This window comes from Gossypium hirsutum, chromosome D02 (genome assembly GCF_007990345.1).
Source record: "Gossypium hirsutum isolate 1008001.06 chromosome D02, Gossypium_hirsutum_v2.1, whole genome shotgun sequence".
Classification (NCBI taxonomy): Eukaryota; Viridiplantae; Streptophyta; class Magnoliopsida; order Malvales; family Malvaceae; genus Gossypium; species Gossypium hirsutum.
Window position 1 is genome coordinate 26,247,703 of NC_053438.1, and position 12,621 is coordinate 26,260,323.

Below are 12,621 nucleotides of genomic sequence, written 5' to 3' on the forward strand. Positions count from 1 at the left end.
GGAAAGACTTTCTCTAAAGTTTTCTAGTGGGTAAAGGTCCATATTTCACCTCTTCTTAAGTCTGTTCTAGCTTTACTCTCAAGATTATGGTTATTTAGATGAGCAAAACTTGCTAATTAGAGAACCTGTAACTCCTTTATTTTGTTCTAATCATCTCGTGATTTATCATACTCTGCATATTTCTACATCTCCTCGATCAATGTTTTCTTGAATGAGATGAAAGTGCCTAAGTATATGTTTGGATCGCTAGTGAGGTCTGGGTTCCTTTGCTTGTACAATAGCTCCGTTGTTTTCACAATGAAGTTCTATAACATCTGATATACTAGGCATAACCCGTAGTTTAGATATGAACTTCTTGATCCAAACAACCTTTTTTTTAGACTCACTAGCTGCAATATACTCAGGCTCAGTTGTAGAATCTACTACTGTATCTTGTTTTGAACGTTGCCAACTCACAACACGACCATTAAGGCAAAACACAAAACTCAATTGTGATCATGAAAACCTTGGTAGCCTTGGCTGACCATTTTATTTTATTACCCATCTATTTATGTTTATGTTTAATAATTAGTTATGATATAATTGATATATATATGTATGAGATAATCCACAGTTGATCTATTAAAGATAAGAAGTGTTGTAATGAGAAAATACATGTTGTATTGTTCCATTCACTTCTTTAGGTTATTTGATAACTTTGAACAGTGTGGTAATTAGAATGTGCATGTCTAGGCTTGAGTGTGGCTAGGAAAGGCTTGGCTTTTAAGTGGTCAATTATGACTTACCTCCCTTTCTTGGTATCCTACCTTGTGCACAGGTCACATTCACTTATTCAATTTTTTCCCTAAAAGAAAAATGGTTGGAGAATCAAAATTGTTTGCTGAAAAATTGAATGTGAAAATTACAAAATTGCCATAACATGTCATGTATACATGAGATAAGCATGCCATATAGTTTAGGAAAGAATGCACATGTACTTGTCATGTATATATTGATTATACATGATTGAAACAAGAAATTAAAAACCTTGCCTTCTTTTAAAATATTGAGTGGGAGAAAGTTCCTAAACAAACCTATAGCCTCCATCAATGGTCTCTTGTGATGGGATGAAATGGACCTGCCCTAAGGTAGACGTTGTCATGTGGATTTCATTGAGGAGACTTCCTAAAAATAAGTGGAATTTTCTTATAATCATATGTTAGTTGGACCAAGCCTTGTAGTAGGTATGGTCATTTGATACATTAAGAAATTTTGTCTTCAAAGAGGATAACTAGTCACAACACGCTACTTGGTGAGATTGTCCAAAGATGACTCATTTGTGGTGCATGATGCGATATGATTTGAGTTGATGGTTATACACTTAAGATCAACTAGTTAAGTAACTCTCCAAGGATCTATTCTTAACTTAGAATGATGGCCAAACATTAGATGATTATTAGTACGTGTGAATGCCTAAGGAATTAGGTTCATGTGCTAATTTGATGGAAATCTATATTCTTACTAGTTGATCATGACCACCCCAAGGTGGCTTGATTCAATGGGTGTGAGAATTATCATTGCAACAACTTAAAAATGTTTTCAAGGTTTAATGTAAGACGCATGCATCATCTTAATGTATATCATAATGTTGCAAAACATTTTTCAAACATTTCCTTAAAACAAAGATATTAATATATGAGTGTTGTATTTTTAATTCAAAATTGGCACCAACTCCCTTATTAAATATATTCACTAAAAAAATGAATGAAAATAACTATAAGGAATGGGAAAAGAACCTAATAATTGTTGATAATAAATAGTTGTTTGATGAGATAAGTCGTTGCTATATGCTGGCAAGCATGACCAATACTTTGTATAATAAATGGGGAGATGTAAGACTGCTAAAGCGATTCTAGATAACTAGAAGACATATTCAGATGCCAAGCTGCCTCGGCTCAACAGTCTAGCGCAACACTCAAAGACCATATGATCACTCTTATGGGCTAATTTGTCGAGGCCATGGACAATGAGGCCAATTTGGACCAGAACATTGAAATTGAGATAGTGTTCAAAAGCATCGCCAAGGAGTTTTCTGGTTTTTGGGTAGCATATAACCTTTGCAATAAAAATCTGAAACTTACACAACTTATGAAAGAGCTACAATCTTATGAGTTGATGTTGAATGGTGGTCAATCGGTCTAAAGAGTATAAGTAAATATAGTCATCACTTCATCCTCAAAAGGGAAGGGAAAGCACGCTAAGAAAGGCAAGGCTAATGTCTCTAGGCCACTACAAGTGGAAAGGAAGAGAATCAGAAAGCCTAAAGATTTATCTAAGTTTAAATGCTTCTTCTACTATAAGAAATGAAACCTCAAGGAAAAATATGAAGAGTGGAAGGAATACCTAGCTACCAAAGGCAAATGTATAAAAATCTTGATGATAGAAGCTTGTTTAGTGGAAGACTAAATAGACCACTAGGCCATTGATTCGGGACCCAGTAATCATGTTTGGTTTATATTCTCTGGCAACATAAACGAGATATTGCTTGAAGTATTACTGATATTCAAGGTATTAGTCCTTCTTTTTGCATGCACAATATCAAGTTGGAAGATGAAGGCAAGCAATTGATTGAACAACAAAGAAGATAAAACGAGAAGATGAAGGAAGTTGTCAAGAAGAAAATCATAAAATGGCTTGATGTTGGAATTATTTACCTGATTTCTGATAGAAATAGGGTAAGTCCAGTACAATGTGTACTTAAAAAGAGTGGCATCACTATGGTTCGTAACGATAAGGATGGATTAATTCCTACACGCATTCCCACGAGATGGTGAGTTTGTATGGATTAGTACAAATTGAATGCGGCCACAAAGAAGGATAACTTCCCACTTCCTTTCATTGACCAATGTTGGACCAGCTTGTTGGAAAGGCCTATTATTACTTTTTAAACGGCTATTCTGGGTACAATCAAATTGCTATTGCACCAAAGGATCGAGAGAAAGCAACCTTCACCTGCCCCGTTAGTACTTTCACTTTTCGCCGTATGCCTTTCAGTCTTTGCAACGCACCAGCCACATTTCAATGGTGCATGATGGCAATATTCTCAAATATGATCGAAGACTCTTTAGAGGTTTTTATGGATGATTTCCCAGTCTATAGGAATGATTTTGATCATTGTACTGACAATTTGGATAAATTATTAAAGCGGTGTAAGGACACACATCTTAACCTGAATTGGGAAAAATGTCATTTCATGGCAACTAAAGGGATAGTGTTTGGTCATTGCATCTCTAGTTAAGGCATTCAAGTAGACAAAGCTAAGGTGGAAATCATTAAGCAATTACATCCACAACAAACGTGAAAGATATTTTCAGTTTTTTGGGACATGTGGGGTTTTACCAAAGGTTTATTAGAGAGTTTTCAAAATTTGCAAAGCCCTTTTGCTCATTGGTGGAACAGAGTAAAAAATTTTTCTTTGACGATTCATGTCTAAATGCCTTTATTCAGTTAAAAAAGTAGCTAGTGAATGCACCCATTGTCATTGCACCAGATTGGTCTCAACCTTTTAAAGTTATGTGTAATACAAGCGACTATGATGTGGGTGTGGTTCTAGGACAACGAAAGGAAAAAATATTTCACGCCATCTATTATGCTAGCAAAACTCTTACAGAGGCTCAATTCAATTATACCAGCACAGAGAAAGAATTACTGGTTGTAGTCTTTGCTTTTGACAAGTTTCATTCCTACCTTGTCGGTGCAAAGGTTACTATATTCACTAATCACTTAGTGTTGAGATATCTCTTTGCAAAAAAGAATGCCAAACCAAGACTGATAAACTGGATATTACTATTATAAGAATTTGACATCGAGAGAAAAGATTGTAAGGCTTCAGAGAATCAAGTTGCGGACCATCTGTCTCAATTGGAAGTTGGCAGGGAAGACAAAAACATACTTCAAATTATCGACGCATTCCCAAATGAGAAGTTATTTACTGTAGATGAAACTCCTCGGTATGTGGATTCTTCTAATTATCTAGTGTGTGGAAAACTCCTATTGGGTGTTACAGGTCATAAAAAAAGATTTCTTCATGATGTAGTTAAGTATCATTAGAACGAGCCATATTTATTCAAGGAATGCAGTGACTACATCATTCGACCTTGTGTTCCGGAATAGGAGATGCTTTTAATCCTGAAGAATTGTCATGATGCTCCTTATGGAGGTCATTTCGGTGGAATGAGAACTGCTACTAAAGTTCTCTAATTAGGATTCAACTGGCCGTCAATATTCAAAGACACCCACAATTTTGTGAATCAATGCGATAAGTGTCAATGCACTGATTCTATATCCCGACGCAATGAAATGTTTTAGCAACCAATTATAGAGGTTGAATTATTCGATGTTTGGGGTATGGATTTTATTGGACTATTTCTGAGTTCAATCCCAAAGGATGATGCAAAGACAGTGCTAAATTTGTTTTCACAAGCACATACTCACCCGTTTCGGCACACCAAAGGCATTCATTAGTGATCAGGGTACACAATTTCATTGCAACCATGTGGCAACCACACTAAAGGAATATGGAGTTAATCATAGAATGGCTACTACTTATCATCCACAAATGAATGGACAAGCAGAAGTATCGGTTCGACAAATTAAGAACATTCTTGAAAAGGTTGTAAACCCTTCGAGGAACGATTAGTCTTCCCGATTGGATGATGCTTTATGGGTATTACAGACAACATACAAAAATCCATTAGGGATGTCGCCATATCAATTGGTTTTTGGGAAAACATTTCACCTGCCAGTCTAACTAGAACACAGAGCAACGTGGGCAATTAATCAAGTCAACATGGACTATAAAGTAGTTGGAAAGAAAAGGTTCTTGGATATCACTAAATTAGAGGAGATTAGGAGAAATGCCTATGAACATGTTATGATTTATAAGGAAAAGACCAAACGATGACATCACAAGATTATTTTACAACGATAATTTATCGCGGGTCAACAAGCATTATTATTTAATTCTCGAATTCAATTGCACCCAGGTAAATTGCGTTCATGTTGGTCAGGACCTTTTGAAGTTATCAACGTATTTTCTCATGGTGCTGTCACAATTTGAGATTTAGGTGATGGACACCAGTTCATAGTAAATGGATAGAGGGTGAAACACTATTTTGGCAACAACGATCAAAATCAGGCAGAGACCATTAAATTGGCCAAAAAGTTTTAACTTTTAATTATTACTCTGTGATTTTAGTTTATTTTATTTATGTTTAGTTAAAAAAAATTTCCTTCCTTTTTGCAAAATAATTAGGCACCATTGTCGACGCATTGAAATTTTGCTGTAAATGCATTCCGTAATTCTGTACTACAATTTGTAACTTATCACAATTCAAGGAAATTCAGATTCCACCGTTAAATAAAAAATCACTCAGCCATTGATCCTTCTGAGTGAGCATAATTTCTATTAGACACAACTATTCCCTCCAGCTTTATATCTATCTACAAAACAACATGACTTTCCATCTTCCTCTTTCACTCACTATAAGTCCCCCTCCACTGTACCGACTGTACTGCATTCAGGCAATAATTTTTATATCCTTTCTCTTTTGAAAATCATATCATTCCAACTTTAAACCATTTTCCCTCAACAAAAGATGTCAAAAATGAGAGGCTCGATCAAGAAAGCCACCAAATCTATTGAAGAACATGCGTCATCTGCTACCACAGTTCGTGAATCAGAATCCCCCAGACCAATGCAGAAAAAAGAGCCAGTAATCTTTTTAAATAAAGCAGCAAAGGAACAATTTCAAGACAACATGTTGAAGTGAAACTTCCACCCCGAACAGGGCATTTCCCTTTCGCAACAACAAGACTTGGGTAAACAAGTCTACAAAACCATCTCGAGGTTAAAGTGGGAAAAATTTTTCACTCATTTTGGAAGCTATTCCCTTTCACTGGTACGTGAGTTTTATTCTAACCTTTATGATCACGACTTAGAATTCATTTTTTTCGAGACGGTTTAATACCATGGGACGCTAAAAAAATCAACGAGCTATACAACACCAAGGTGGATGTAGACGAACACTCTGAGTTGATTGAGGATATCACAGATGAAAAATGAGATCTGTTGGTGAAAGATTTGTGTGTCGAAGGAGCATTGTGGATAGGTTCTCATCGAAAGAATTATACGATGCACCGTCGCTTCTTAACGTTGCAAAGCAAAGTCATTTTTTCAACTGCAGGCTAAAGCCCTCTACTTACAGCACTACAGTGACTCTCAATAGAATGTATCTGATACATTCCATCATCAAAGGGCAGAAAGATTGATGTTGACGTAATAGTCCACCAGGAAATTGCTGATTGCGCTGCAAGGCAAACTGGAATATTCGCTTTCCTATTATTGGTGATGTTATTGTGCCAGCAAAGAGGAATCGTGCCCCGTGATGGTGAGGAAGTCATGGATAATAAGGGTTTGATCAATGAAGCCTTTATAGAAAGAATGACTCGTGGCAAAGATACACCAATACTAAAGGTGGTAGAAACAAGCAAGACAAGGAAGGGCAAAATCTAAGACGACAGCATAGGAACAAACCTGAATGCAGAAACATCATTATGGGGCAAAATGAAAGATGTCCAAAAAATTGACAATTCCATCAACAATAGGCACATCAGACTTGTCGCTACAATAGAGGACATGAAGAAATCTCAAATTTTGTTTTATGCTTATACGAAAGCTTTAAACAGTTCTATTGTAGCCATATTAATCCAATTGAGCTCATCCCTACTACCGAAATTCCTCGTGTTTCCACAAATCATTCGAAATTATGAACTCTCATCTGCGGATGACAACTTAAAAGACTGAGACAGATCAGTGGCATCCCCTCCCATTGTGCAAGTCTTAGATAATGACAAAGAAGAGGAATCCAGCGACATTGAAGAATGCCCACGAAAGAATTGATAGCTTGTTCAAGGATGGTATTTTTGCTGATCAATAGGACACTGCTATTTTGCTGCTGTAGAAGAGGAAGTTGTTGCTGAAGAAGAAGAAGTTGCTGAAAATGAAAAGGAAAAAGAAGAGAAAGATTCTGCTGTGAATATTGTCTCCGCACCCGAGTCTATGGGTGCACATATTGATAATTTGGAGCAATTTGGAGCGAGACTAGTGGAAGTTGCTGAGTTAGCTAATGAGGAGCAATGCAACTCATTGGCAATAGTGGTCTACACAGGACCACTCCATGTAGCCTCTCCAACACAGGAAGCAGCCAATAATGCTGGGGCAGAGTTAGAAACTTAAGAACAATCTGAGGACAATGTGAAGCCCTAAAAAAGAAGAGAAAGCGTTCTAACTATAAAAAAATGAAAAAATGTAGAGAAAAGAAAGAAGAGGAAGAAACATCGTGCAGCCACATCGATGGCTTAGGATAACTGAGTTAGTTTATTTAAGCTTTAGCTGTAGTGTTCATACATTGCATGTAGCTGTAAGTTTTATTTTGATAAGTACACATTATCATTGCATTTTTATTGTCATTACATTTTCATGTTAGTGCATTGGGGACAATGCAAACTTTAGGTTTGGAGGAATGTACATGGGGCTTGGACACGCACCCACATTTCCTTTTTTTCAGTAAAGAAAGCATGTAAGGTTTAATTATAGTTAATGGAAATTGTTTGAAAATTATTGTTACATTTGATGCTTAATTCTTGAATCATGTGAAGTATCAGTGAATGAGTTGGATAAATTTGACAGAAGGTTGTAGCTTCAATTCTTTAATTAATGGATTAGGTTGCATTAGTAATGGATGACTGCTATCATTACTTAAATGTTGAATGAATCTACTTTGTACAGCTGCTTATATATATAGTTTTAAATTAGAGACTCTCCAAAGTGGGTGTAGTATGGAATTTTAAAGAGGGAACACTCCAATAAAAGCATTAGAAAAATCAATCTGGCCAAAGGCTATCGCTGCATGAGTGTGTATCGGTGCAATTACGTACTCCCTGGGGGTTTGTTGCACTCCATTGTTACTTCTCAAGAACAAGGGTACAGTAATGCAACGATATCCCTTATTCCAAGAAATATACATAATATATACACACATTTAGTGTTGTACAATAAATGTTGTATTGGTAGATAGAACTTAGGGTTATAAGCATGATACCAACATTGATGAAGTTGTAACTTTATTCATTCATAGTTATGTATTGTCGCTACAATATTTTTTCATCTGAATGTGATTATTCATTGGGAATTTAGAGGGTTCAAGTTGCTAGAATGATCATTTGCCTTAGTAAATTTTTTTGTAGCCTTGCTAGTTTCTGTTTTACTTGAAGATAAGTAAAAACTCGTGTTTGGGGTGTGGTAGCACTAGAAAGAACATAGGTTTTCCTCCTCACTTATTGGTTAAATTGTTCCCATTTAGTTATCCGTAGCATATATTTTAATATTTTTAGTTTAGTAAATTGCATTTTATAACTCAGTAAATCCTAGCCAATTTTATCCTTAATTTTGCTGTCTTTTTGCATTAATGTCACTGCATGAGTTAATTCCAGATTGCATCCAAAATTGTCGCTACACTTGACAGCAGTCCGGATAAGAAATAAAAATGAGTGAGCTACCCAATCTAGTATAACCAACCTGTATGTACAAGGACAGAATAATTCTGAGGAAATGACACCTGTACTACTGAAGGAGGACATAAAAGGTTGACGTGCGATGAAAACGGAGAGCTTTTTCTTTACCATCATCATCTTCATCCTACCTTGAAGCTTGCAGCTATGGCAGCTTAAGCCTCTCACGGGTGAGCCAATGTGAAAACTGATGCAGAGTAGCTTCTGACGAGGAGACCTAAGTGCGAGACAAGAAGGAATAGAGAGATTCAGTCAAGCTGTCTAGGAATAGTATTCTCCACTCGATTCTTTCTTATTTCTTTCTAAATGCTGATGATTACTCTCTGCTTTCTATTTTTATGGAAGTACACATGAATTCTTGGTTAAATGTTATCTTATTCAATCTTGCTTTTAATGTTTAATCTTGTGGTTTGAATGTTTCTTAACACGAAAGTGTTATTGCAGACATTGACACTAGAAAGTGCAGTGACAATTCAAGCCAACAAGTATTACAACGGAGGTTGAGTTAGGATTAGAGGAATTTAGTCCACTTGTTCTTAATATTTCCATATTGCCATCATTGGAAGGTGGGGTTAATGTGCATGTTCAAGTCTTAGATTAAATAGAGGAGTGACGCTTGGTAAGATATACATTGAAATTTATGGCATCGACAATCACCTATTATTTTATACCTTGTGAACATTTAGTATTCTGCTGAAGATTCATGATAGGGATCCTAGTTTATCATTATCATATTTTATTTTATTATTTTCAAATTGTTACTTAGACAACAATCCTAACAATTCATCTCGTTTTTATCTAGTTATTGCACCGACATTAATAGATAAAAGACAAACATCCATGTTTACTACTTGCATCGGCAGTGTACGCTGGCACATCCTTGTTGTGATGTTAAATAGTTGACAAAGGACAAACCCCGATGATTTTTTTAGCCAAGAAACTTATAGCTAGAGAGCTCTTTGAGGAAGATATGGAGGGATACAAGAATGCAAAACATAACTCATCTACTTCACTAGGGCAAGTGAGAGACTGTTGGATCTGTTGCTCTATGTGTAGTATTTTTGTCAATATACACTTGTAATTTTTTTGAATAGATATGTTAATAAAACATATTTATTTATTACATTAATATATTTTATATAATTGTCCTCACATGGTTTTTGCAAACAAAGCAAAATGGAAGCACATGTTGCTCATCGGTTGCCTAAATGTTTAACTAATACTAAATGGTATTACGTGGTTATATCATTGTACAGAAAGATAGTTTGTATTAGTAGACAAACCTAAACATGTCTTTAGTCTAATAAAAATGAACAACTCGATTGAAAGACTAATATGTTTTCTATCAAGTCCAATTGGGGAAATGTCATATCTTGAGCATTGAAGCGGATGACTTCTAAAAGATTGATAAGCTATCAAAGGAACATATTTTCATTTCATTCTTAATACATTTTTGGATGATTAAATTATGAAAAGTAGTGAATTTGATACTCCTAATCCTTTAAATTCATGTTTCTATACTTAAGAGAGAATTTAGGAGCGAAAGGAGCGAAAAACGAGCCAAAACCAAACAAATAGAGCTATTTTCAGGATCCACATGACCTGGGCATTTCCTCACGGGCTAGCCACACACCCATGTGCCTGCCAGTGTTAATTTTGCACCCTGCTTCCCAAATACGTGGAAAACCCTAATTTTTAGGCTTTCTGAGCTTTCTAAAGTCTATAAATACCAAAAAGAATATGGTAATTATTACTACTTTTAGTCCTCGTGGATACGATATTCTCTAATCACCATAGTTATACTACTGTTTGATAGGTGCACTTGTCTTAGTCATATTTATAGCTAGTTTAGTGACCATCAAGTTTTTGGCACCGTTGTCGGGGACTAAAATATTAGGAGATGGGTGATCATAAAAATAATCAGCTACCTCCTACAGTTGCTGCAAATCCTTCAAATCCAGATCTTGTTCCTCGTACCATGTATGATTATGCCAAGCCGACTCTAATTGGGGCTGAATTGAGTATTGTCTGACCCACCATTGCTACAAATAATTTCGAACTGAAGTCGAACACTATTCAGATAATACAACAATTTGTTTAGTTCAATGGTTTGCAAGATGAAGATCCAAATACTCATTTGGCTAATTTTCTGGAAGGCTGTGATACTTTCAAGATAAATGGCATTTCTGATGATGCTATATTATTACCCTACGGTTATTCCCTTTCTTATTGAGGAACAAAGCTAAACAATGGTTGAATTCTTTATCACAAGATTCTATCACTATATAGGACCAAATGACTGAGAAATTCCTACTCAAGTACTTCTCACTGACTAAGACAGCCAAGTTGAGGAATGATATCTCCTCTTTCATTTAGATCGACTTAGAAACCTTATATGATGCATGGGAGAGATATAAGGATTTATTAAGAAGGTACACTCACCATGGGTTACCTATATGGCTACAAGTTCAAACCTTCTAGAACGGTTTTAATCCCTCAACTAGCTAGTTGATTGATGCAACAGCCAGTGGAACTCTGAATAATAAAACACCTGAAGCGGCTTATGAATTTATTGAAGAGATGTCACTAAATAATTATCAATGGGAAGTCATTAGGACGAAACCGATGAATTGTCGGTGGTAAGTCTTCAATAGAGAACGAATAAATCAATTATATGGGTAATAATTCTAGGCCTCAAAATAACCCTTATAATAATACCTATAATGCAAGTTGGAGGACCCATCCCAATTTTTCTTGGGGTGGTCAAAGAAATCAGAGAGCACAAGCCCCTCCTGACTTCCAACAACAACCTTACCAGCAAGAGAAGAAGCCGAACCTTTAGGAGATGTTGACAAAGTTTATCTCGGTGTTAGAAACCCACTTTCAAAATACTGAAGTAGCACTAAAAAATCAACAAGTATTGATTCAAGGACTCAAGAACCAAATCAGCCAACTTGCTAAGTGAATTTCAGAAAATCACAAGGTAGTTTGCCTAGTAATATCAAAACTAACCCAAGGGAGAAACTTCATTTAATTACTTTTCAAGATGAAGAAGGGTTAGTCGGACCTGAGCAGGAACCGGGGTAATAAATTGTGGTAAGTAACGGTAAGGTTGAGGTAAGCCAGAATGAGCAAAAGCTTGTTACTACAGAATATAAACCTCGAGTGCTGGTCTGCTGTTTAATGTCACGGTAATAATGTGCAAGCTTACACTGTCGATGCATATTTAGTAGACAGATGTGAGTCTGTCGGATATCGATCCCACAAGGTTGGTAGTCTTTTGTCTATTAATGTCGGTGTGGTAACTAGATGTAAATAAGATAAATTGTGAGGATAGTTGTCTATGCAATAAATTTAAAAATAATAAAGTAAAATATGATGATGATAAACTAGGATCCCCAACATGAATCTTCAACAGATACTAAATGCTCACAAGGTACAAAAGTATAGGTGATTGTCAATGCAATAAAATTCAATGTATATCTTACCCAGCATCACTCCTCTATTTAATCCAAGACTTAAACATGCATATTAACCTCATTTTCCGATAAAGGCAATACGACACTATTTAGAACAAGTCGACTAAATTCCTCTAATCCTCACTCAACTTTCATTGAAATGCTTGTTGGCTCAAACTGTCACTGCGCTTTCTAGTGTTAGTGACTGCAATAACATTTCGTGTTAAAAAACATTAAAACCCCAAGATTAAACAATAAAAGCAAGCTTGAATAAGATAACATTTAACCAATAGTTCATGTGTACTTCCATACAAAAATAAATCAGAGATTAATCACCAGCATTTAGAAAGAAATAAGAAAGAATTTAATGGAGAAGACTATCCCTAGACAACTTGACTGAATCTCGCTATCCCCTCTTATCTCACACTTAGGTCTCATTGTCAAGAGCTAGTCTCTATTTGGTTTTCACGTTGGCTCACTAGTGAGAGGCTTAAGTTGTCATGATTGCAATCTTCAAGGTAAGATGATACAAATGATGATGGGGGAGAAAAAA

General features: G+C 35.9%; 1 non-coding gene across 1 annotated transcript; it reads right to left on the reverse strand.

Annotated features, from left to right (window-relative positions):
- Positions 1-10,953: 10,953 nt before the first annotated feature.
- LOC121215042 (small nucleolar RNA R71) lies at positions 10,954-11,060 on the reverse strand. The gene has a single exon (XR_005910778.1). It is a non-coding gene; the product is annotated as a small nucleolar RNA R71 (small nucleolar RNA).
- Positions 11,061-12,621: the final 1,561 nt, after the last annotated feature.